The sequence below is a fragment of the Lathyrus oleraceus genome, chromosome 6, assembly GCF_024323335.1.
Source record: "Lathyrus oleraceus cultivar Zhongwan6 chromosome 6, CAAS_Psat_ZW6_1.0, whole genome shotgun sequence".
Lineage (NCBI taxonomy): Eukaryota > Viridiplantae > Streptophyta > Magnoliopsida > Fabales > Fabaceae > Lathyrus > Lathyrus oleraceus.
Window position 1 is genome coordinate 385,721,954 of NC_066584.1, and position 5,407 is coordinate 385,727,360.

The window sequence follows — 5,407 nt, forward strand, 5'->3', positions numbered from 1 at the left end:
TATTATATTACACTTTTAACTTTTTAATTATGCATGCCCTACATTTAAGAGCTTTCAGTATATAAAACAAGTCATGATCCACTGCAGTCACTCCTCCTTGTGGTCATGTATTTATCATGTATTTATGACATGTTAGATGAGTTAATCAATGCATAATAGTCTTTGATTTATTTTGCTTTAAAAAAAAAAGTAAGATGGAGGATAGAGAGAGGTGACTGCAGGGAGTTAAATTTCATATAAAACCGCTTCTATATGTGGAAGGTACAAATTCAAGATGTTTATAGAGAGTAAGTATGACAACAAAAATGTTTATAGAGAATAAGTATGACAATAAAATTTATACTCGCATGTTTCTCGGATTCATTTAAAAAAATCTATTTTGACTGATTTGAATTTGAATTTAAGTTTTATGTAATTACAAAATAAAAGAATGAGTCAGATAATATAGCTATTAATACATATTCCGAATCGATAATATAAATTTGTATTTTATTAATTATTTTTTATAATTTAGAATATCAATTGTTTCTTTAATATTTTGATATTTTGGTTTTAATTAATTATTTAAAATATTCAAGAATGTGTGTTTTAAAATATTCAAGAATGTTTTTCTTTTGGCTTTAATATGGAAATCGTTTTGGTAAGTTATTGAATTTTTGTTTTTCATCTTTGTATTTTTTATTTAAAATAACTCTTAATTTTAAATTAATGTTTTGATATTCGTCCATAAAATTATAATTTGTAGTAAGTTTCACAGATAAAAGAAGATAAAAACCTTTTTACCTCTCGAATTTGTCGCGGACTATAAATTTAGGATGAATACTAAAATAATGTTAACATTAAGGGATTATTTAAAAATAAAAAGATATGTAGACCAAAACCAAAAACTTTCTAACGATGATTGATTCACTTAAGCCTTTTCTTTTTTATTTGTAATATAATTTGATGTTAAAAAAATAGATTATTTATATTAAAATAATTAATTACACCGTAAAAATTAGGGGTGTTCGTGATGCGATTTGGATCGGTTTTGGGATAAAATCACATCTGATCCAAAGATAAATTTATTCACGATTCATTTCGATTTTGGATGATTCATTAAAAAATATCTTATCTAATTTGATCCTATTTCATGTGATTTAATTTATATCAAATTTTGGATATCCAAATTACAAATTATATTTTTATTTAAGATTATAAATATGTTAAATAAATAATATTTTATATAATATAACATATAGTATATTATAAAATTAATATTATAAAATTAGAACGATTGATCATGATTGAAACAAATGAAATAATAAAAATAAGTAGACTAAACTAAACTAATAAATAATAATTAAAAAATAAGTATCATCAAATAATAAATTAACAACACATCATATTAATAAAAAATAAATAAGTATAAAAATATATACACGCGACTCAGTTCAGTTTGGGTCGGTTTTGAAAAATTAATTAGAAATCTGATCAAAATCAAACAGTTTTTTTGAAATGACATCCAAACACATCTAATTATATTCGATTTTTTTGCAGTTTTTGATTTTCTTGGATCACTTTGCAATTTTTATTTTGATCGGTTTAAATTTGAACACCCCTACTAGAAATAAAAGTGGGATGGAGATATCAGAAGTCAACCTTAACCTATTTGGATCAAGTGTTCAGAATTTATTATGAAAAGTGTGTGAAGAAAGAGATAGATATATAAGTGGAATGGGATGGAATGGATGATATACTTGACATTTGATCAAGCACTCACGTTGCTTTGAAGTGAATTTGATTTGTAAAACACTTGACGTTGGATATAGTGTGCTTTTGTCTTTTGAAAAAAGATCTTTTTATCGTTTGATTTTATCTTTTTAGTTAGCATGTAATTGAAAGCAATGAAGGAAAGATAAACCTAAGCTATTACATGTTCATGGGAATGAGGGACATATTACGGGGGATGATACCAAACAATACAGGGAATAAGAAATGGAGTTAAACAAATTTCAAACTAATACCATTCCTAAAACAATCAAGTGACCATGATATCCTTAATTGTAAACATACAACACAATGGGAATGGGAGATGCAAACAATGATACACATGATTAAAATGAACACACAAGGCAAATGAAATTAAAATGGATCAAAGTTGGTAGAACCATGCATTAAAAGACATTATTTAATCAAAAGGAAATGAATTTAAAATGTACAATTAATGGAGATTAACCACGTGATCAAGATGAGAAATGGCATACACCATGGTGAATTGAAATGGCATTTTCAACTTTAAAAAATTAGTATCTAATGGTCAAATTTTATGAAAGTTAACCAAATGGTCAAATTGAAATTTATCATGCATATGACATACAAACTATCTAAATAAAATCATACATGAATCATCAAGAATCACTACATTTATATCATAACCTACACCTAAGAAAAACATACTCATTGTGGTAATTGAAGGTAATCAACATGATAATTAAAGTGGACATTAAAAATGGATTAAAATCATCATATGAAAGTGATAAAACAATTAAAAAAAACCTAAAGTACTATCATTAATCAATCTATTTCTAATAATATTTTTTACCACAAAATATAATAAAATGTATCAAGAAAAATAAATGGAAAAAGAGTACTAAAAGATGTAGCAAAAAATATATCAAAACTGATAAAGAAACAAGGGGGGTTCATTCTACAAACAGTGTATAAATAACAATCCTGCGCAGTGCCCGAGGTGAATGGCCCATTGCAATTGATGGCTGGGACAGACGGGTGCAGGGGCAAAGTAAGGTTCAATCCGAAAAGATACACTAAGCCCACACGAGTTAAGGCCCAATACTAACATGGAGCAAGGCAATGTGTAACATGTGTTCGGCACTATGAAACTTCAAATGAAACAAAAGGAAATTCATATTTAATTAAAAGGAAAAAAATGCGTGCAACATGAAGCATTTCATTTCAAACATTCAGATTAAAAGCCATCTTCCCACACCGTCATCCATAGCGCCAGAGGTTGCCTCCGGCAGCGGTGGATCACCAAAATGAAAACGAAAACTACTTCTGGAACCGTGGCAACAAGTTGAGCATGAATTTGGTATCAATTTTAAGAGGAACTCACTCAAAATGCCAAATTGAAGAGATCTCCTCAAGAACCCTAATTATTCTAAGATAAATTAAATACCAAACATAAGGAATCAAAGCCCGAGAGGTTAGGGTTTTGATTCCCCTCGTCTCCTTATACATCTCGGTATCGAGAAATTGATGAAAAACGAAAGTTGGAAAAATCACCTTGTCGGAGAAGATGATATGAAAAATCTTAGGTAAGTTCTCTGATGCCTCTTTCTTTTCCTTGCTTTCAACGCCTTTTTCCCCTCTTCTTCTTGAGAGATTGTGAGATTGCTCTGAATTCGTGAATGATGTGTGAGTTTGTGAGTTTGTGGATTTGAGAATTGATTAAGGTTCCAAGCTTGATTTCGATAGAGATGAAGATTGAGTTGAGTGAATCAGAATGAATGATCTTCTGAGTTTTTGGTAATAAAGGATTGAGAGGTTCTAAGTTTTTGTGCAGATGATGAATGATTGAAAAAAATGGTGTAGATGATTGTGTTTAGGTGATGAATGATCTAGAGGTAGTTATGAAATGGTTGAGAGGTTGTTTATATAGGTTGTTAAGAAGCTTAGGGATTTGTGAAATCAGTTAGAGAATCAGTTAGAGTGGAACTGACTTTGCTGAAATCGAGGCAAAATGGTTATTTATGAGATTGTGAAGTTTGACGTAGTTAGGTTAATTTGTTAGGTTGATTCTGTTATGTTGTGAATGGTTGAGATTGAAGTTTGGTTAGGTTAGATGATATTTGGATGGTTGAGATTGAAGTTTGGTTAGGTTAGATGATATTTGGATGGTTGAGATGTTAATGGAATCGTGTTTTTATGAATTTATTCAACTGACTTGGAATGTTGTTGTATGTGTTGTACAATATCTGTTTTGAATGCATTGCAAGTCTGTTTGCAGAATTGCCATGATTTTTTGTTGTTGCTACCTTTGTTCATTGATTTGGTATGCATGCTCATTGTTTGGTCTGTTTGTGTTTGAATGCAGGATGTATGTTAGGTTCAGCTTAGTTAATTGTTCCGAATTGTTGCAATGTCCTTGTTATGTAGTTTTTTTACTGCTACTTCTTTATTTTGTTCTGCAGGTTATGATCCATTTTGCAGGCCTATTATGATAATTTGCAATGCAATGTGAGATGGTTATGGTTATGCTCATGTTGTTGTTGTTGCTTGGACTGACATGAATGCATTAGCTCTGCAGGATTGTGTTATGGAATTGCACTTGGTTGGTTTGATGACTTGATGTGTTACTTTTGTGCATTGGTTTTTGCTAGGATCAAACCTAGCATGATGGACATCAAGGCTTGACAATGACTTGGAGAAAAATAATGAAAGCAAGTGATCATGGATTTTGATGATTAAAAATGGGCAAGTGGAATTTTGTTAGACTTTAGGATAATCAAGGGGAGTCACTTGACTTTGGTCAAATGGTTGACAAAAAAGCTAATTATTGGCCAAAAAGTCAACTGTTATAGAAATGGTCAAATTTTGTAATTTTTCTATGTATGGACATTTGGATGTGATGTATGAATATAAATGACACTTGTTTAGGAAATGAATAATGTTGAAGATGAAATGAATAATTCAATGATACATATGACCTATGAATCGATGTCTCCTTGCAAATGTAATTCTTCTTTCACTAAACAAGCTTAACACACTTTTTATCCAGCAACTTGAATGCGTGAAGAAATGAATGTGAATGACAAGACTTAGATAAATATAATAATTTAGGATGGACCAATCGACAATGAGATTGCATGAATCAATGGACACATGAACAACCATGACCTAGAGATGACCAAATCACGAATGAAACAAATGGATCTTGTAGGGGATGTGATATGAGATTGAATAAATGAACACCAACCAAGCAAAAGGTGAACATATAAGGCCATGAAATGAATGCTAATAAAACCAATGAGCTTCATAATAGACCAAGGACAAGTGAACTTTTAATGGATATTGAATAAGCAAATGAAACATGCACAATGGATGATAGTGCGTCAGATGAAATTAGGGTTTGATGCGCACACAATGAATAATATTGTCCCAATTAGGGTTTATCTTGGCCATGGAGATATAAGGGGGTCTTTAAAGCAAGAAGCACACACAAAAATCAAAGGTGTAAACACACTAAGGTTTAGCTTGGTTGATCAACCTCAAGATGCTTGAAAATCCTAGCTTTCACTAGGTACACATAACTATACCTTGAATCCAAGATGCATGTCCTCTTATCTTGTATAATGCCAATGTAAGTGGAATGATTGAATATGAGTATATCCATATGAATTAGGGT

General features: G+C 30.6%; 1 long non-coding RNA gene across 1 annotated transcript; it reads left to right on the forward strand.

Annotated features, from left to right (window-relative positions):
• Positions 1 to 2,898: 2,898 nt before the first annotated feature.
• Positions 2,899 to 4,720, forward strand: LOC127096625 (uncharacterized). The gene is made up of 2 exons (XR_007792753.1): positions 2,899 to 3,317; positions 4,194 to 4,720. It is a non-coding gene; the product is annotated as an uncharacterized LOC127096625 (long non-coding RNA).
• Positions 4,721 to 5,407: the final 687 nt, after the last annotated feature.